Source organism: Oratosquilla oratoria, chromosome 17 (genome assembly GCF_046742065.1).
Source record: "Oratosquilla oratoria isolate Oo_2021 chromosome 17, ASM4674206v1, whole genome shotgun sequence".
NCBI classification, from domain to species: Eukaryota; Metazoa; Arthropoda; class Malacostraca; order Stomatopoda; family Squillidae; genus Oratosquilla; species Oratosquilla oratoria.
In genome coordinates this window covers 61,232,369-61,255,396 of record NC_134793.1, presented here as the reverse complement: position 1 = coordinate 61,255,396, position 23,028 = coordinate 61,232,369, and the positions used below count along the sequence as shown (strand labels likewise).

Genomic DNA, 23,028 nt, shown 5'->3' with positions numbered 1-23,028 from the left:
GAAAAGTGGCTAATGAAATTTAACACAAGTAAATCCAAGGTAATACACATAGGTAAAAATAACAGTAAGTATGATTACAAGTTATTTGGAAATTCGTTAACAAAAGTGGATAGTGAAAAAGGTCTCGGCGTAATTATCAGTAACAACCTCAAATCATCCAAGCAGTGTATTTCAGCCTCTGAGAAAGCAAATAAGATTCTAGGACTGATTGCGCGATCTTTTGATTTCAAAAGTCCTTCACTCATTAACAAGCTATATAAATTGTTAGTTCGTCCACATTTGGAATATGCTGTTTCCGTATGGTCACCGAATCTCATTAAAGACATTGACAGACTGGAAAAAGTACAACGGCGAGCCACAAAACTGATTCCAAATATAAAAAATAAATCATACCAAAATCGACTAAAACATATGAATCTGTTTTCCCTAAAAAAGCGTAGACTCAGAGGTGACTTGATACAGGTCTTTAAGATTCTAAAGGGAATTGACAACATCAAAAGTGACTAATTTTTCACATTGAATGAGAATCAGACAAGAAACAATGGTCTCAAACTATCCGGAAATAGATTCAATTTGGAAGTAGGTAGAAACAACTTTGCCAACCGTGTAGTTAATGAATGGAATAAACTTCCTGCACAGGTAGTGCAATGTAGTTCAGTTCGAAGCTTTAAGACTCATTTTGATAAACACCTAAGCAAGATGCTGTAATGATTATAATTTATTTTATATTATTTGTTTTTGCTTTGTTATCATTTGTCTGTTTGATTTTCATTTATTATTAGTTATGTGTCAATTTATTATTATTTACTGTTTACCTGATTGTTTGTTATTCAACTTTACCTATCCATTTATTTATGTATTTTGTTTGTTGCATATATTATTATAGTTTTTTATAAGTATTATTTTATTATTATTATCATTTTTTCCGCATCCGACCTTGATATGGACCAAAAGGTCTCCTGTCGGCATGCTCCGCCTTTGTAATCCTTTGTAATCCTTTGAATACAAAAGGAACTAAGAAGAGACATGGAACAACTTAATATTAAACATCAAATTCAACCCCAAAAAACCACAAGACTTCTGGAACACAATAAAGAGACTACAAGGATCCAACACTAACACTTCACCATACATAACACATAACAACGACAAACTACACGACGACAAAGACAAAGAAAACGCATTCAGACAAGTATGGCAAAACATTTTTCAGATCACACCAGAAGAAAACACACAATTTGACACAAACCATGAAACAAAAATACTCACATACATAACACAACACCACCAACAAACACAACCTTACGCAAACAGACTTAAACAGACTAAACACTGACAACTATATTGAACGACCCGTACAATTAGAAGACGTTAAAAACATAATAAAACACACTAAAAACAAAGCTCCAGGACAATCAGGCATAACGAAACAAATACTCGCACACTTACCAAAAACAACAATACAACTACTCACAGACATATACAACGAAACACTCAGCCATGTACATACATAGTATGTATATATGTGTGTGTATGTATGTATATATAGATGTATATACATATATGTGTGCATAAAATAATAATGACAATATAAAAAAAGACAATTAAAATAAATAAATAAATAAATAAATAAATAAAAGACAACACACATTACATGATAAACACATATTACATGGCAAACACATATTGCATGGTAAATTAAAAGCCAGTCTCAAAATCGGCAAGGGCCGCTGGAAAAAAAAAAAAAATGGACGAGGACACTTCACGGCCGTCTGCCGTTGAGGGCGGACCCCCCCCCCCTCTCCCCTCCCAGTTCCACGGAGGGAGGGCACAAGGACGCAGGTGATCACTAGGAGATAGAGCATTAGTAGACTTCACGGCCGCTCGCCGTCAAGGGCGGACACCCCCCCCCCCACTCCCAGTTCTACAGAGGGAGGGCACCGCCAGAAGGAGATCACGAGGAGACGTGCGCCCGTCCAAGGAGGACACGAGGGACTCGCCTGAAGGAGACCAAGGAAGAGACGTGCGCCCGTCCGCCAAGGAGAAGGACATAGGGGACTCGACGGGAAGGAGATCACGAGGAGACGTGCGCCCGTTCAAGGAGGACACAAGGGACTCGTCCGGAGAAGGAATCGACGCTCGAGGAGATTTCATCCTCGCGCCCGCAGTGCGAGGAGTGGTTTGTGTATCCATTTTATATATATATATATATATATATATATATATATATATATATATATAGTCTAGTATCGTTATATATATCACACTGGTGATATTTATATTTGTGTTCAGATTAGTTAGTGCTCTGTGTTGATATCCAATAAAAACACGTGTTGGTGTTGCCTTGGTGTTTCTTTTCTCTCACGTCCAATTTCTCAATAATACCGAGTATAAACCTTTATTTGTACCCCCCTGACAAATTGGGAAAAGAATATTCCCACGGGCTTTTAGGTGAGCCCGTTTGGATGGTGATTTGACTTATGAGTGTGTGCGGGTTTAATCACACCCACTCATATATTCACAAGATGTACATACTCATGTAAAATGCGTATGCACATCCCGGCGAATGCACCATTCATAATGTGATCGGTGTTTGGTGTTTCAAGTAAATAGTTCGTAATTACTTAAGTGGTGGCGCACAAGACCCTCAGATGTTGTCGGAGGCCCTCTCCCCAGAAAAGCAGTTGCGAGGCATTTCTTGAGGTAGTGGTCTAAGGTGGCTTCTGGGTGGCTGCAGTGTTGGCATCTTCTTTCTCCTGCCGTGGAGTTGGTCTTTATTTGCCAGAAACAACGGTCCTCCAGTCGCAGACGGAAGAGCAGAGTTTCCACTTTTCTAGGTGTAGAGCGAGGAAGTACAAGGGGCTCATTGTCTGTGACTGCCCTGTACCACCTCGCCCTTTCTGACACCTCTGCCTCCAGTCTGTGCTGAAGGAACCTTTGTACCTGATTAAGAGCTCTGGTGCGTATGTGCAACTGATTTCTGCTGAGAGGGACGACAACATCGACTTCGGGTCTTTGGCGCGCCACTTCTGCTGCGGTGTCGGCTAGCTGGGACGCCCACATGGCTCGGCACCCAGTTGAGCGTAACACTTCTGCCTTGCTGATATAGCTTCAGCAGAAGTGCTAAGATGGAGGTCAGTAGGCGTACATTGTCGCTGGGCTCTGTCGATTCTAAGCTGCCTAGCAGAGACTGTGAATCCGTATGGATCACTACAGGACCAGCTCGAGATATTAGAGCATGCTCTAACGCTTCTTGAACCGCTATGGCCTCAGCTTGGAGAGTGGACGCATGATCAGATACTCTCCTGCCGAAGGTCAAACCATCCGTCACGAAGGCAGCCCCCGCACTACGGGGCCTGTTGTGGTCTACGGAGCCATCCGTGTAATATACTGCCATTCCAGGTTCCGACAGTGCGCGGATGCCTTGTAGGTCCTGCGCTCGTACTCTTCCTTGATCACATAACTTCTTCTTACTGGGAAGCTTTGTGACAACGAAGGTTGCAGGTATCGACAGCAATGGTGGTGGGGACTTAAACTCTGGGTGTGGAGAGTCCCTACCCTTCTTAAGGAGAGCGCTGGTGAGTCTGAAGGAGTCCAGGAGCCCAGCCGCCTGAGATAGCCAGGTACCGGAGTGGATAAGAGTATCCACCCGTCCCAGAGCTATCACAAGGCTCTGACTCAGCTCAGTTATCCTGGGACTCTGGATTATCTTGGCAAGAAAGTTGACCTCCAGCCTTCCAACCCATGGTGTTGATGAAGGCAATGAAGCCTCCATCTGGAGGTTAACATTCTTAGTCCAAGGTTGAGCTCCTAGGATAATCCTTGGTGCGACATTTTGGCAAGGCTCCAGGTCTTCAAGCTTGGCAGTCGCCTCATTTTTGAGAGCTGGGGCAGCGTAGTCCACCAAACTGCGGACTGCTTGCACATAGAATGTGCGAAGGACCTGATGCGTGGCACCAAGTGCCTTCCCCGTCATTGCTCTCATAACTGTGGTTCTTGCCTTCAGTCTCTCCTTGAGATAGGCTAGTTCCTTCTGAAAGGTGAGACTCCCATCAATCCAGACCCCCAGGTACTGAAACTAGTGAACCCAGTCCAGCCTAAGGTCCTGGATGGTGAGGTGCTCCCCTTCTTTCCAAAGTCCTAATGCCATGGCCTTCGATTTTGTAGGGGAGATCTTTAACCCTAACCTGCAACATTCCGTCGCCACAGTGCTTAAGCAACGCTGGGCTCTGCTGAAGCACCGCCGTTTCCCAGTAATTTTGAGCACAATATCATCTGCATAGCAGATGACCTTGCACCCATTGGGGAGAGGTGGTTCCAGAATGTTGGAGACGAGCACAGAGTGGGGCTGAGGACCCCCCCCCCCTGTGGAGTGCCATTCTCCAGCATTCTGGCCTCTGATATGTGACCCTGAAATCTTACTTTCGCAGACCGGTAACTGAGATAGACAGCAATCCAAGAAAGCAGCTTACCTTTTACGCCCTTGCGAGCAAGGGTGTCTAATATCAAAAGTAGACTGGACAGCTATACTGTTTGCTGTGCCAGTGCCCTTACAGTAAGCATGTATATGCTCATGAATTGGGCCCAGTTTCCAAAGCAGCCTGTTTAGCACCATCCTCTCCGCTGTCTTCCCCATGCAGCTTGTCAGGCTGATGGGGCGATAAGCACTAGGTTCCTTTGGTTTTGGAATTGGCGTTATGCTGGCCGTCTTCCAGGCTGTTGGTAGCTTGCCGGTCCTCCAAGACTCGTTTATCACCTTTAGAAGTGCCTCGTCACCCACTGGCCCAAGATGGGTCAGCATGGAATAGGTGACGAGATCCTCTCCAGGTGCCGTGTCTGAGCTGGTTTTGTGTGTGACCCGTAGCTCCTGAAGCGTAAAGCTAGCGTCAGTATCATCCGACCGACTCATCATGTCCTCAACACTATGGCGCAGTGTGTTCAAGACACACTGCAGGAACTCCAAGGAGTGAGTCCTTGGAGTTCCTGCAGTGTGTCTTGAACACACTGCGGGAGTGAGGTGTTGCTGGAGCGAGAGACAAACTCCTGCACCGGCCGCTGTGCCTCAACATCAGGGGCATGATGAGTGCGTCGTGGTTTAGTCCTGCCAGTAGCCTTACGGAGCTTAGACCAGAGCTCTGCTAGGGAGGTGTGAGCGTTAAAGCCCTCACACCATTCAAGAAATTTAGCTCTTCTGGCATCTGCAGCTATGACGTGAGCGTCATGAACTGCAGCGTGCAAGTTGGCCGAATTGGTCTGAGTTCGGCGCCGTCGGAAAACACGCCTAACCATGTTCACCCGATGGTTGGCCTCTCTCACCTCGGGGGTATAGTACTAGTTGTTCTTATGTTCTCTTGGGGACTGGCGAGTCTTTGGGATGGCTCTGTTGGCAGCCATCTGAAGGGCTGCAGAAAAGTCAGCCTCTAACGTTTCCACGTCCTGTGGTGGAACATAGGACGCTGCCCATTCTTCAACAGATCTCTCAAAGACTGGCCAGTTTGCCAAAGCAGTCTTCCACCTGGGAACAGGTAATACAGCTGGTATGGGTGGTGCATCCCGTATGTGCACAGAGACACCGAAGTGATCACTAGTGACAATAGGATGCACCTTCCAGGTTAACCTAGGGAGGAAAGTGGCCGTCGCCAAGGTCAGATCAAGTCGTCCACCTTGCACGTGCGTCGGATTACCATCATTCAACAACGCAATGTCAGGGCATTCATCTAATATGTAACTTAAGTGGCACCCAGCGACATTGGACCCTTGGGGCGAAATCAAGATATTATGATGGGCGTTGAAGTCCCCTCCTATGATGAGGAGCCTGTCCGCAGCAAGAGCACACACTTCTCCAAGGTCCAGTTCCGCTCTCTGGCCCCTGTATATATTATAGATGGTGTACGTTTCGTGGGCCCGATGGAGTCGAACCGCAAGAACTTCTACACCATCTCCACATGATACAGGGTCCATGATCTCACTGCAGGGGATGGATGATTTGACTAAGATCATGCACCTACTAGTAGTGAGTAAGCGAGGGAGGGTGAAGATGCGATATCCCGGAAATCGCACCTCATCGCTCACCAATGTCTCTTGGAGAAGCATGATATCGTAATCATGCTCTTGCGCAAGCGCAAGGAGATACGAGCTTTTCTGCGGAACCCGTTTACGTTCCACTGTAGCAACCTTAAGTGATTATTGAACAGGGCGATATTCTTCCCTGTCTAATTTCATGACGTCTTCATCTTGTCCTACCCGGTCAGACGACAAGATGGGTTGCGACTTTTGAACAGTGGGGGTATTTTCCTCATCAGAAGAAGAGGAGTCGTCAAGCCGCAGGGTACATACACTGTGTTGGGGCTTGGCAGAAGGCACTTTCCTCGTCTTTGCTGTTGCTATTGTGGGCGCTTTGCCAATTGTAAAAGTGGGTTTGACTGGCCTGGGGGAAGTGGAAGGGGATGAGGAGGAGGTAGAGGCAGGGGAGGATGCGGGGGAGGAATCAGGGGAGGATTCAGTAGAGAAGGCGGAAGATGAGGAGGTAGAGGGGGAGGGAGTCCTCTCCTTTTGCTTAGGTTTCTTGAACGGGTTCCTTTTCTCTTTAAGGAGCTTGAGCGCGTTCTTGACGGCCGTATCTACCATGGCTAGTGTCTTCTCTGGGTCAGTTTCCCTTAGGGTAGTTGCGATTCCAGAGACTACACCAGTCACAATCAGTTCGATATCATCCTCCCGCAGGGGCGGGTACTGGGGGCGTGGGTCTGGGTTTGGGGGTGGGAGTGGGTTTGGAGGCGGGTGTGGGTTTAGGGGTGGCGTGGGTTTGGCCGCGGCTGCTTTCTTTGTAGCTGTCTGTGTTCTTGTGGTTGTGTGTGTTGGAGCTGGTTTGAGTGCGGGAAAGTGCTCCTGATTGTTCATATCAGGAGCACTGGGTGTAGGTGTCTGTGTTACGGTGGTGGGAGAGTGCTTCCTGCTGCCCTATACAAATGTTCCTGGGGGGGGGGCAGGTATGAAGTCCTGTTGCTTCTCTGTCCTCTCCTTACAGACAATGGCCTGGACTTCACGCACTGCGCATGAGGTATTCCAGGCGTGGTGCTTCTTGCTACAATTGGGGCATTTGGCAACAGTCTCAGTGCCAGCCTTGAACTTGTTAAAACAAGTCTCAGTGGCATGAGGGATGCTGCAAATGCCGCACTTGGGTTGCTTCGAAGTGCACCTCGCCTGGTGATAACCATAGCGCTGACACCTGAAGCAACGGCGTGGATCGCCCTTGATGGTAATGAGTACCTGGCGTGTGGGCGTCTTATCCCAGCGGCGCATTCTCGTGGCACCGATTACCTGAGCGTGGTCTTCAATGGCCTCAGTCATATACGAGGTCGGGTAATCGTGTACCACGAGACGATGTTTCTTGTCCTCTGGGTTAAGCCGCTCCAGATTCAGAGGCTTACCGTTCAACGATGTTATCGCCTCCAGCTCCTCTACAAGTTGGTGACTGCTAGGTAGCAGTAGCAAGTTACCATCGCCGAGGGGACGGAGGGATATCAGCTTTCGATGGAGGGGTCCAAAGCTCTCACCACCTCAAATGCAGTGTCGTATCCTGCTGAGGGTACGACTTTGAAGGTGGGGAGCTTGCCACCCTTGTTACGAGGAGGGGCCACCACCACAGCAGCTTCATCGTCGGATGAAGGCTCAGAAGCTGGAGCGCAACGCCTACGTTTGGTCACGCCTGCAATGTTATCAGTACCCGCCATGACGGTACTGATAACGCTAAGACGTTATACGCACAAGAGAATTCGTGAAAGAAAGAAAGGAAGAAAAAAAAACTCGTAAATCTAAGGGGGCGGGGGAGCGCGGGCGTTAGCTAACGCGTTGGTGCTATGTCGAAACCTGTCTACCACGCAAGCAGTCAAACGAATACGAGGCCCGAGTGCACCTAGACGTGCGAAACCGGGCTTATCTTGTTGAAGGGGTTCCCACCTCTCCCGTCTTACAGGCAATTTTCAACAGAACCGCATGGGCTATGCCGATCTTACAGGGAGAGTTATGTAGGGCATAATCCTGCCAGAGCGAGATTCCACAAAGAAGGGGGAATTTTCTCGGGTAACAGTACTTCCGATGTTAAACGGGTGTAGCGCGTCAATTAGAGCTAGTGACTAGGGTAATTGACGGCTAGAGGGCGTAATTGTAACGGCAAAGAAATCCAGCGGGGGTGTGTTCTCCATTCAGAATCTCTCTAATCTCTGATACAAAATATTTCAAACACACCTTCCAGACACCATCACAAAAACACTATGTAGCTTCCTAGACAACAGAACAGCAAAGATCAAAATAAATAATTACACAGGACCAGCCTTCCCTCTCCAAAGCGGAGTTCCATAAGGGAGCGTTCTCTCACCAACAATATTTAACTTAAACACATCAGACTTACCACCACCTTCACACGGGAGCTACACTACACAATACGCAGACGACGTCACACAGATAATCACATACCCTCACTACAGGAAAAAATATGCTTGCCAGAAAGACAGAACACGAAATCAACAAAATTAACACATACGAAAAACAATGGAAACTATCCACAAACACAAATTCCAATTACTAGCCATTTCAACACGCCAACCAGCACCAATAAAAATAAACAACACCATGATACCATACAACAAACAAGGAATAAAACACCACATCAAAAAGAGAATACAAATCACAAAAAATACACTCAACAGACTAAGACGCTTCAGAGGACTAACAACAAAAACACAAATAAAACTCTACAATACAGTAGCACGTCCACAACTGGAATACCCCCAATAATCACAGTCACAAGCACACACACACAAACATCAAAAACATGCAAACGTTACAAAACAAAACAATAAGGAAAATACTAAAACATAAACCACCATACCTAGAAACACAAGAACAACTCCACAAAACAGGAAACATAGAAACAATACACTCAAGACTTATAAGACTGAGTAGTAAAGCTTGGAATAACATATTAACATACAACATAATACCCCCACCCCCACAATCATCAAAACAAACACACGACCACAAAAACTGGCCCAGATTAAAGACCATACTAGGTTAAAACCCAGTCTTCCCGCCATAGTCACGGCCACTAGCTGATAAAATAAATAAATAAATAAATAATTAAATAAATAAATGAACAAATAAAAATAATAATAAAAAAATAAATAAAAGGAAGGTTACGTATGTAAGATGTAACGTAGTGTAAATATAAGATAATATATAAGGCACATTGCCTCACACAAACACACATATCCACAGGATATGTGTAAAACTTAAATTTTTTTAATAATAATAGAATTCACATGGCACATTATCCAACGATTACCAAACGTAACCTCCCTAAAAACAAAAATATATATATATATATATATATATATATATATATATATATATATATATATATATATATATATATATATATATATATATATATATATATATATATATACATAAATTAACTGGGAGCAGGTATGACACACTATTGCTTACTATAACAAATTAAAATAAGAACTTAGATTAAAAACTTAAATTAATACTCACGGCACATAGCCATTACATAGTCACACCTGCTCCCAACTCATGTAAATATTTATTATAAATTTACATGATGAAGGAAACACTCGTAATAAATTAAATTAATAACAACACATTAAACTAAAATACAATCAAAACCTAAAGTAATACCAGTAATGAATAACGAAAAAACGAGTCCTTCCTTCATACCTTGTAATTATGACTAGCTAGCTAGGGAACATTGATTTAGAGCATAGATAGGATGACCAAAACAATAATACAAAAATGCCAAGCACGTGGGTCCGCCCCACACTATCACACTCCTACTTCCTTCACTTTCTAAACTTTACCTTCACCTATCACCCCCCCCCCCTTCTTGCTCCCACACCTTCACACTTCCCTATCGTCATTTGTTATTGTCACGGCGTCATCATTGACCAAGGAACTGCTGAACAAGCAACATCGACGTTCTCGCCAGTTCTTTTGCCCAGAAGAAGAAAATTCCCGGTACCCGAGATAATTCTCGCTCCTTTGAGAACTCGCTCTGCCGGATGACATATGTCCCCCCGTGCGGTCTTAAAACTTGGTGGCTCTGCAGAAGAGGGGGAAAGCCCTCCCGGTCTCGTACCACTAGCGTACAACCGGCATAGACGCGTGCCGTGCTTGGCCAGTATTACCAGCGAAAGTAGCCGTCCTCCACGACCTCCCGCGTCGAGAACGACCCCCCCGCATACGCTCGCGCACCTGTCAGTGTAATCGCTCGAGTAAATTATATATTCCTCTTAATTAACCGTCAACTAACGTTCCCTGTCCCCCGCTATCCGCCCTACAATCGATCTACATCATACACCCTTCTCTCTTTTTTTTTTTCATCACACACAACATCAATAAACACTAAGACACAGAAGACACCTAACCCATTGCGCTCGGCGCAATGGGTCGAGTTAGGATCTGGGACTTACGTCCTACCGATAACAACCGGCAACGAACTAAACAACTCTGGGACACTAGCCAAATAGGACATATACATAAACAAACTCATGCCACAACAGAACGTATACATCCTACTCACAAACGACACAACCACCGAGAAACTATGCCAAAAGAAAACAAAGACCTTCTTCTCTACCAACGGATACGACATTCAAGACCCTCCTGAACTCAATGCCAACAGAACACTCGTCATAACCCAAATAGACCCTTACGTTACAGAACATACAACAGAGGAAATCAAACAAGAAATAGAAAGACTGAACCCAAACACACACGTCACACAAGTCATCACACTTCCACGCACCAGAACCGTCCTAAAGATAAAATTTGAATCAACACAAATGGTGAAAGACTGCCTCCTCAAGGGACTAAAAATGTTCTCTCAATCCATTCCCCACACATACACTCAAACAGGAAACACATACAATATCTCACAATGTACCAACTGTTACTCACTTGAACACGTACGCAAACACTGCCCACACCCATTCCCATACATGGCCTGCTCCAACTGCGCATCCACGGAACACCGAAGGGACAAATGCACATGCGTATTGACCAAATGCCTACTGTGTCAAGGGGACCACCCAGCAGTTGCACTCCGCTGCCCAAAAAGAAAGGAAAAGGAAAAAGAAATCGACAAACAAAAACAACAACAGACACACACTAATCCACAAACATATGCCTCTGTCACTACATCAAAACCTGCACTCCTCCCTACACCAACAAGCACGACCACATCACTTCACCACTTGACAACAATAACACAGCCATTACACTAGCCACTCTTATGGATATGCAGGAACCAGGATCATTCCAAACCACACTCAACGCCGTATACCAAGCCAATGGCCTACCCAGTCATAATCCCTCCCCAAGCCATTATCACACAACTACTAGCAAAAGCACTTAGTAACCACACCAAACCCACCATAACACCTACCAACACACACACCACAGAACCCATGGAGACAACAGAACAATCACTAAAAAGACCTGCACCAAACACCGAGGACACTAACCCCCCACAAAAACAACGAGTACCAAACCAAAAAAAACAGCCTGGGACTTCAACTTGTAACATCAGAAACAGAACAGATACCAACAGACCGCACACACACCCTCAAAACACTCATCAACAACCACAGAATCAAAATAATATACACAGAACAACAAGAAAAAGACATAATTGAGAAAATAGCCACAGACAAAATAAACCTAACCAACTACAACATAGTAAATGTAAACGAAACAAGATTCAACAAACTCAAACGAGGACACTTCGACCTCCACGACAAGAACACAGAACACGAACACCACTGGACACACAACGCCGAATAAACAATTACAACACACTTCTACCTCAACACTATGGAACAAATACACGTCATCCAACACAACATAATACAATGGACATTCGACAGAAGAAACGAACTTTGTAACATATACAGCATAACTCGATATGTACACCCGACAGACTCAAAATATACAATTACACAGTACACCGAAGAAACGACTCTAACCAAACACAAGCAGGCATAGCAATAGCCATTAAATATAGCATCAAACACAAAATACTAGACGACTTTCAGGAAGAAATACTAGCAATTAAGATTGACACAAACCAAGGACCCATAATAATAGCAACCTTATACTTACCCCCTAGACGCCCCCTCTTCCCTATAGATGACATACTAAGACTAACGAGAAAAAGACTACCTGTATATATAATAGGAGACATGAACGCTAAGCATCCCACACTAGGACACAGCAACGCAAACATCACAGGAAGACAAATAGCACAACTAATACAAAGAGGACACTTAACACACTTAGGACCAGATTTCCCTACCTTCATTACACACAATGGGCAAGGAACACCAGACATAATACTAACAAACCGACATCATCACTCAAACTACAGAATCACACCAGGCCAACTAACTACATCAGACCACATTCCAATACACTTAACACTAGCAACAAAACCCATAACAATACCTACACCAGCTAGATACACATTCCACAAAGCAGACTGGGCAGAATTCAAAACACACTAAACAAAGAAAAAACAAAATATGACAAAGACAAAGAACAACACGTAACAAACAATATATAGACGACAAACTTAACACATGGTACACTATGATACAACAAGCCATGGACAAACACGTTCCCCAAACAAAACGCAAAATACTACCACACCCAAGACAATCAAACACATTGAAACTACTACAATGGCAATACACCATACAACACATAATGGAAGACTGCATTATACACAATCATGCACGCAAACAACACAACATACACTCTATAAAGGATTTGTGGGAAAACCCAGTTTCGGCTGTGGCATTCCTTGGGGAGACGGGACTGCTCGGACAGACAGTCTAGGGAACGACGACGACAACAACAACAACAACAACAACAACAACAACAACAACTACTACTACTACTACTACTACTACTACTACTACTACTACTACTACTACTACTACAAACGCGAGCACACAACAACAACGGCATATGGACACCACAAGCAAAACGAACAGTACGCGACATACAAAATAAACTACTAGACGAAAACAAACAACTATACGACGAACACTGGAACAATGAAATACGGAAAATAAACCTACAATACAATGACACCAAATATTTCTGGACACAAATTAAAAAACTAACAGGAACACCTACTAACACCACCCCTTACATCATATACAATAACCACAAGATACATAAAGACAAAGACAAAGAACACATATTCAGACAACACTGGAGAAACATATTCAGAATCACACCAACAGAAAATGCAACATTTGACATGGTACATGAAAGAACAATCACAGCACAAGTACAAGAAATACAAGACTACATCACACCTTTCAACTTAGCTGACATGAGACGACTCGACCCAGACGACACATTCACAAAACCTTTTACACTAACTAACATCAAACACATAATACAAAACTTCAAAGATAAAACACCTGGACAGTCACAAATAAACAAAATAACACTAACATACCAGACTCAACACTACAATTACTCACAGAAATCTTCAATGAAACATTCAGCATGGGATACTTCCCCGACACATTCAAAACAGCCACACTAACATTCATACCCAAACACGGAAAAAAAAACTCACAGACATAAACAACTACAGACCGATATCACTACTCGAAGTCCCAGGAAAAATACTAGAAAAACTCATACAGCAAAGACTACTCAAACACTTACATAATAACAACCTAATTAACGAAAACCAACATGGATTCATAAGACGAAGAGGAACACACACAGCATTACCCACACTATACGAAACAACAACCATAAGCCAACGACACAACCACGGATGTAACATAGTATCACGAGACATAACAAAAGCATTTGACAAAATATGGCACACAGGACTTAAATACAAAATACACCAAACACACCTCCCAGACATACAAGAATACTTTGCAATTACATCGACACCAGACAAGCACAAATACGAATACATCACTACACAGGAAGACCCTTCAACATACACAGCGGAGTCCCCCAAGGAAGTATTATTTCACCTCATACTATTCAACCTCTACACACACGACACCCCCAACCCGACACAAGGAGTCACACACATACAATTTGCAGATGACCTGACACAAATAATCACATATCCAAGCAAAAAAGGCAAAAACATGTTAGCACTAAAATCAAGCAGAACAATAGAAATAATAAACACATGGGTGCTATTATAGTATGCGGTCTACACCGCAATCGATCTCTACATAAAAGAGAGTGCGGTCTACCATCGACCTAACTACTATTTATAGATAACGAGCAACCTAAATATCTTTTAAGAAATATTCTAAGTAACGAGCAATTTAACTACCTTTGAAGAAAACGGAAACGGAACCGACCTAACTACCATTTATAGATAACGAGCAACCTAAATACCTTTTAAGAAATATTCTAAGTAACGAGCAATTTAACTACCTTTGAAGAAAACGGAAACGGAACCGAAGAGGTGAATTCAGACCAGTGCTTAGATGCCCTCGTTTAGTTGAACACTGGAAAGCCCATCATGAAGATCAAAGAACTTTATACCCGAGTGATACCGAGTGAGGAAGATGCGTTTTCATTTTTGAAAGAGCACGATCTACTTGATGAAGAACACGACGCAGATCCCTGTCATAAATGCGGTGCTATAATGCAAGATAAACGGAAACGGAACCACAGAGGTGAATTCAGACCAGTGCTTAGATGCCCTCGTAGAGGCTGTCAAACGTCACGTTCAGTTCGTCAAGGAAATCGGTTTTTTTCACTACACGGATTTAAATGGCAAGACAAACAGTTGCTTGAGTTTGTGAAATTTTGAAACTAGTGTATTTATTTATAATGTATATTCCCTGCAGTACTACAGTAATTTTAACAGGAAAATCACCTAATACTGCAACGGATTGGCATAATATGTGCCGCGAAGTTTGTGGAGAGATTGTTTCACATCGTACTGGTCAGATGATTGGTACTGAAGAGAAACCGATACAAATAGATGAATCACGTTTTGCAGGCCGCCGTAGATACAATCGTAGCAGACTATTGACGGGAGATCATGCTCCTGAGACTAAAGACTCAGATGCTGATATTGTAAACAATAGAAACCATGGTGCACGTATAGACGGACCTTGGGTTTTTGGCCTAAAAAATGGGTTGGATGTCCGCTATTTTTATGTAATGCGAAGAGACAGGGCAACATTGATACCAATCATTGAAAGGGAATGCCAGGTTGGCTCTGTAATACATTCTGACGAGTGGCCAGCGTATCTAATCTTAAATAATATCGGATATCATCATAAAACTGTAAATCACCAGGAAAACTATGTGAATCCTATCTCAGGTGCACATACTCAAGGAATTGAACGTTCATGGCTAGATGCCAAAATTGATATTTTGAAGAAAAAAAGAGGAGTGCCAGTTCACTTATTCCAATCCCATTTGGATTATTATTGTTGGAGAGTTTGGCGAAAAGATGAGGATTTGTTCACTGCTTTTTTGAATGATATTCGAACTGTATATAGAACTTAAATCCTTTTTATCGTTTTTTATCATTTTCAATGTTTTTTTTTCAAGTCCAATTTTAACTTACGTCTTTTTATGTGCATTGTAAATCCTATTAAACATTTGGATATTGTATTGTCTTTTTATGTGCATTCTAATAAATGTTTTTAACGTTTTTTATATAATTTTCATTGTCTTTTTATGTGCATTCTAAATCCTATTAAACATTTGGATATAAATAACAAAAAACAATTATGTAGACCGCATACTATAACAGAAGTTTGTATGTAGGCCGCATACTATAATAGAAGTTTGCATGTAGACCGCATACTATAATAGCACCCACATATGAACAACAATGGAAGATACAAACAAACACAACAAAGTTCCAATTACTAAACATATCAACACAGAAACTAGCAGAAATATGGATTGGAGACACACACATACAAAAACAAAGAAACATAAAAATATTAGGACTAACATTTGGAAGTAGAGGTCTACAAACACACACAAAAACAGGAAACACCAAACAGAAAAAACACTACAGACACTAAGACGATTCAGAAACCTAGACACCAAACAAATACTAAGACTATACAAAGTACTCGTACGACCACAATTAGAATACATACCAATAACAACTATCACATTAAAACCAAGCCAACTCCAAAAACTACAATCAGTACAAAACAAAACACTTCGATTCGCCACACACTCCATACCCCCATACCTTAACACTAAAGAAGAACTACAGACACAACATAAACTCGAACCACTTAACACAAGGCTCTACAGACTAGCTTACAGAACATGGAACAGACTTACAATCACAAACCCAGAAATAGTACAACTCAGTGAAAACATAGACACAGAAGACGGACACGATCACAACTTGTGGCCTAGAGTGTCCCCTATCATCAACGGACCCCCACCTGAACCTAAATACATAATATAAACACTCAATACACCACTATCTTCATTGTTCTACTAACCATACTAACCCAACTAACACTATAACTATTATTACTAACATTATTATAATAATTATTATTGTTATTGTATAAAAAATGATAAAACGTGCGAACAAGCGCACGTGATATCATACAAAAAAAAAAAAAAAAAAAAAAAAAAACAATGAGTATGACAATAAGGAATCACTATCTTCCCCTAACATTATAATTCACTTACCGTCATCCCCATGGGAAAAACAAAAAGTCATACTCATTGGAAAAAAAAAAATGTATACGACTTATATAATCAAAAAACCCTCCCCCACCATAACGAACACACAAAAATAAAGTTAAATAAGTAATTAAATAAAATAACCCCCATAGAAATTCAACACCTAAAAAATAAGCAAAAAGATAGTCATATACATAAAAAAAAAAACTAGCAACCCACCAAAACAATAATGACAACAATAGATAAAAAAACAACAACAACTCAAGTAAGAAGATGAGAAGACCGAACAGATAGGAGATGGACCAACCTCGAACCCAAACACCATGAATAAGTGGCAGAAGCTTCAAGACGACAACATTACTCACAAAAAATGTAATCAAAGTAGCAAGTGGGTCTGCCCCACACCTATCACAACTCAAACTTCCTTCCATTTCATTCTTTCCTTTGTCGTAATTAAATGAACAAAACTGAATCGTTAGAGAACTTAACTGTTTGAGTTCTCTAACAAATCGTTAGAACAGAATATAAGTTTGAGGCTTCGATGGCTGTAGATCCTTGCCGAGGTTTATTGTCCTTCTGGTGACAGGGTTAAAGCTTGTCACTGGTACCAGGGTTGAAGCTAGTCTGGCGTACCGGGACTAAAAAATCAGTCTTGTTCGGCAGGAGTTTTTAATGAGCCTTCAAAACGGTTTCGAAGCCACGGGACAACTGATACTTGAAGTAAGTTCTCAAGTTCCCGATTTGTTAATCAAATTATAACATAGGTTTGAATAAATAATAAAGAGGGAGGGGAGTTTAATAATATTAATTAAAATTACAATAGTGTGGTACGAAGTTACAGGAAAGATTCCCAATTCGAAAATTAAACGAGCTTTCGGGAAATTGCCGTAGCTCAAGGTAAACAATGCCATTCCCGTAACAACAATTACCACACCTTACACTAACCCCCCCAATCCCTCTCCCCCATCTTATCTATCCTATCTAGTAGTAGTAGTAGTCACGGCGTCCAGAGATAAGATAGATTCTGTATGGAGAGGACACCCCCGCTCAGCGAAAAAAAAAAATACACGGGATCGACGAGCGATTTCGCTCGGGAAAGTTCTAATGTCGCCCTCGCAAATACAATAGCGGGAGCGATCCCTCAAAAAAAAAAAAAAAAAAAAAAAAAATATATATATATACATATATATATATATATATATATATATATATATATATATATGTATATATATATATCGCTCCCGCGGCAAGATTCAACGTTTTTCATGCATTATCCATCATTTGGTAATCCCTGAATCCCATCACCATTGATGAAAGGATCAGAGCAAACACAACTTACCCGTGATCAATCATTGCATTATCAATCGATATCATAAACGTAACGCATCAATCAACTTTAATTTGTTGATGTACGTACGTATGTGTACGCGGTATAGCTGCTAGAGTTCAATGACTTCGTTTCAGCTGCATGCGCGCGTATACTATAGTCAGCGCAACGAGAAGTGACCGCTAAGGCGGGGTTAGGAGATTTCCCGATGTTGCCACATCTCCACAGATAACACGGCCCGCACGGCTCACACTGAATGCAGTGTGAGGGGGGCGGGGCCAGAGAATAAATGTAGGGCAACGTCGCTCTCCCTTGCTCATATGCCATGTCTGACTCGAGGAAACGAAACCTTTGTATAGAAAACATTGCTTTGATTTTTACCTCAGTGGTGGTGTGTGACAAAAAATTGGAATATAATTATATGTGGCAACATTATAAAAATATAAAATAAAATTATAGAATAAAATAAAATTATAAAATAATTATATGTGGCCCTAACGGTCATTTCTCAATGCAACGAGTATAGTACATGTTGACCTCTACACGACTATCGTGCTACATAATGTCGCTAGTTGCGAATTGCATGGTACTTGTATGCAGGGAAGTTCATTGGTTGCATGCAGCTAGCTGCCCAATCAACGCGCTGACTACATGTACAATGCACCATACCCAATACCACATCACCGCATGCATACTTACACTGTACATATGCAAACTCGCTCGAGGCCCAGGAGAGAACTGGGAAATCCCATTTATAACCTCGTTCGCGTATTTATGAGAAAACAAAATAGAATCAAATGTTTGGTTAGTAATTGAAAGTAAATTTAAGTATAAACGTGAACATTTGATGATTATATATATATGGCTCTGGAAGTATCAATAATGGCTCTGGTAATTTAAAAAAAATGGCTCTGGTGAAATTTAAAAAAAAAATGAAAAATGGCTCTGGAATAAACAAATTATTTTTTCCCTGCCCCCGCTGCGTTTTTTCGCCACGTCAAATACGCCCTTTAGCCGTCATTTCACCCTAGTCACTAGCTCTGATTGACGTGCTACAACTGCTTTATTACATCGAAAGTACCGCTACCCGAGGCAATTCCCCCTTCTTTGTGGAATCTCGCTCTGGCTGGATTATGTCCCATATAACTCTCCCTGTACGATCGGCATAGCCCTTGCGGTTCTTTCAAAAATTGCCTTTACGACGGGAGAGGGGGGAACCCCCTTCAACAAGACAAGCCCGGTCTCGCGCGTCTAGGCGCACTCGGGCCTCATATTCGATCGATTGCTTGCGAGGTAGACAGGTTACGTTAAGCCCCCCCCCCCTTAGAATTACGTGGGGGGGTTTTATGAGTCTGTTGCACAAGTACCGAACTTAGATTTTTTTCGTTATCAGTACCGCCATGGCGGCTACTGACACTGTGACTGGCGTGCCGAAAAGGCGTCGATGCGCTCCAGGATCAGCGCCTCCATCGGACGATGAAGCTGCTGTCGTGGTGGCCCCTCTTAGTGGAAAGGGTGGCAAGCTCCCCACCTTTAAGGTCGTAACCTCGGCGGGGTATGACACAGCTTTTGAGGTGGTAAGAGCTCTGGAGAAGGACCCCCTCCGTGGCAAGCTTCTGTCCCTCCGGCCCCTTGGCGATGGTAACGCGCTACTGTTACCGAGCACTTATCAACTCGTCGAGGAGCTGGACGCGATTAAGTCGCTCGATGGCAAGCCTATGATCCTGGAGCACCTGAACCCGGAGGACAAAAAGCATAGACTCGTGGTACACGATTACCCGACTAGGTACATGACTGAGGCCATCGAAGACCACAGTCAGGTAATCGCGGCCACGAGAATGCGCCGATGGGATAAGACGCCCACACGCCAGGTCCTAATCACTATCAAAGTCGAACCCTTTGACAAGATTGACCTGGGATGGTATGGCAGGTATGATGTACGAACGTACATCCCTGATCCTCTTCGTTCCTTCAGATGTCAGCGCTATGGTCATCACCAGGCGAGGTGCACTTCGAAGCAACCCAAATGCGGCATTTGCAGCATGCCTCATGCCACTGAGACTTGTCTTAACAAGTTCAAGGCTGGCACTGAGACTGTTACCAAGTGCCCCAATTGCAGCAAGAAGCACCACGCCTGGAATACCTCATGCGCAGTACGTAAAGTCCAGGCCATTGCCTGTAAGGAGAGGACAGAGAAGCAACAGGACTTCATACCTGCCCCCCCCCCAGGAACATTTGTATGGGGCAGCAGTAAGCACCCTCCCACCACAGTACCACAGCCACCTACACCTAGTGCTCCTGATATGAACAATCAGGAGCAATTTCCATCACTAAAACCAGCTCCTACACAGACAACCACAAAAACATAACCAGCTCCCAAAAAAGCCACGCCCACCTCCAAACCCGCGCCCACCTCTAAACCCGCGCCCGCCTCCAAACCCACGCCTGCCTCCAATCCCACCCCCAAACCTAAAGCCAGGCCCACGCCCCCAGTACCAACCCCACGAGCACAGGAACGGCAGCCCCCTCCACCTCAGTATCCGTCTGATGTCCTCCCCCTTAGGGAGGATAACATCGACCTGATTGTGACTGATGTCTATGCAGTCGCTACTACCCTAGGGAAAAGCGATCCAGAGAAGATGCTAGTGATGGTGGATAGGGCTGTCAAGAATGTGCTCAAACTTCTAAAAGAGGAGAAACCTCCTCCTCTGCCTCTTCCCCCGCCTCTTCCCCTGCCTCTTCCTCTTCCTCTGCATCCTCCTCCTCCCCTTCCACTTCCCCTAAGCCAGTCAAACCCACTTTTACCATCGGGAAAGCTACACCCACATCTTCAAAGACGAGGAAAGTGCCTTCTGCTAAGCCCCAACGCCATTATGCACTTAGGCTTGAAGACTCCTCTTCTGATGAGGAGGGAAATGTTCCCACTGTTACAAAGGCGCAACCCATCTTGTCTTCTGACCGGGGAGGACAAGATGAGACAGTAATGGAACTAGACAGGGAAGAAAGTCGCCCTGTTCAATAACCACTTAAGGTTGCTACAGTGGAACATAAACGGGCTCCGCAGTAAAAGCTCGTATCTCCTTGCGCTTGCGCAAGATTATGATTACGATATCATACTTCTCCAGGAGACATTGGTAAGCGATGAGGTGCGATTTCCGGGATATCGCATCTTCTCCCTCCCTCGCTTACCCACTACTAGGGGGTGCATGATCTTAGTCAAATCATCCATCCCCTGCAGTGAGATCATGGACCCTGTATCATGTGGAGATGGTGTAGAAGTTCTTGCGGTTCGACTTCATCGGGCCCACGAAACGTACACCATCTATAACATATACAGGGGCCAGAGAGCGGAACTGGACCTTGGAGAAGTGTGTGCTCTTGCTGCGGACAGGCTCCTCATCATAGGAGAGGACTTCAATGCCCATCAGAATATCTTGATGTCGCCCCAAGGGTCCAATGTCGCTGGGCGCCACTTAAGTTACATATTAGATGAATGCCCTGACATTGCGTTGTTGAATGATGGTAATCAGACGCACGTGCAAGGTGGACGACTTGATCTGACCTTGGCGACGGCCACTCTCCTCCCTAGGGTAACCTGGGAGGTGCATCCTATTGTCACTAGTGATCACTTCGGTGTCTCTGTGCACATACGGGATACACCACCCATACCAGCTGTATTACCTGTTCCCAGGTGGAAGACTGCTTTGGCAAACTGGCCAGTCTTTAGAGATCTGTTAAAGAATGGGCAGCGTCCTATGTTCCACCACAGGACGTGGAAACGTTAGAGGCTGACTTTTCTGCAGCCCTTCAGATGGCTGTCAATAGAGCCATCCCAAAGACTCGCCAGTCCACCAGGGAACATAAGAACAACTAGTACTATACCCCCGAGGTGAGAGAGGCCAACCATCGGGTGAACATGCTTAGGCGTGTTTTCCGACGGCGCCGAACTCAGACCAATTTGGCCAACTTGCGCGCTGCAGTTCATGACGCTCATGTCATAGCTGCAGATGCCAGAAGAGCTAAATTTCTTGAATGTTGTGAGGGCTTTAACGCTCACACGTCCCTAGTAGAGCTCTGGTCCAAGCTCCGTAAAGCTACTGGCAGGACCCAACCGCGACGCACTCATCATGCCCCTGATGTTGAGGCACAGCGGCTGATGCAGGAGATTGTCTGTCGCTCCAGCAACACCTCACTCCCGCAGTGTGTTCAAGATACATTGCAGGACCTCCAAGGAGTGAGGCGCCATAGTGTTGAGGACATAATGAGTCGGTCGGATGATACTGACGCTAGCTTTACGCTTCAGGAGCTACGGGTCACACACAAGACCAGCTCAGACACGGCACCTAGAGAGGACCTCGTCACCTATTCCATGCTGACCCATCTTGGGCCAGTGGGTGACGAGGCACTTCTAAGGGTGATAAACGAGTCTTGGAGGACTGGCAAGCTACCAACAGCCTGGTAGACGGCCATCATAACGCCAATTCCAAAGCCAAAAGAACCTGGCGCCTATCGCCCCATCAGCCTGACAAGCTGCATGGGGAAGACAGCGGAGATGATGGTGCTAAACAGGTTGCTGTGGAAACTGGGCCCAATTCATGAGCGTATACATGCTTATTGCAAGGGCACTGGCACAGCAAACAGTATAGCAACACTTGGTGAGCTTGGTCCTTGAGTAAACAGGAATTGGGGTCGCAGATTAGTGATCTTTCCTACCCTCGGGAATCAGTTCGATTCCAGGTTTCAAGGATTTTATAGTTTCTGTGGTGTAGTGGTCTAAGGCTTTGCGAAAGTGATCTTACGGGTGGCTGAGAGCAGTGGGTTCAAATCCTGCATGCAACTGTCATAAGAATTATCGGATTTATGTCGCTGCTATTAGCGAATTTCTCTCATAGTTACAATGGTGATAAGCGTGAAAGGGATTTGTTCCGATCCTTACCCCTTACCAC

At 43.9% G+C, this 23,028-nt stretch overlaps 1 protein-coding gene and 1 pseudogene across 1 annotated transcript in view; one reads left to right on the top strand and one right to left on the bottom strand.

Moving 5' to 3' along the window:
• The window catches only part of LOC143034668 (uncharacterized), a 30,677-nt gene extending 15,399 nt beyond the window's left edge, over positions 1–15,278 (bottom strand). The window contains exon 1 of the mRNA XM_076201035.1: positions 15,197–15,278. The gene's annotated coding sequence lies outside the window, so the exon portion shown is untranslated. The remainder of the gene's footprint in view (positions 1–15,196) is intronic.
• LOC143034669 (uncharacterized) lies at positions 14,380–15,641 on the top strand (annotated as a pseudogene).
• Positions 15,642–23,028: the final 7,387 nt, after the last annotated feature.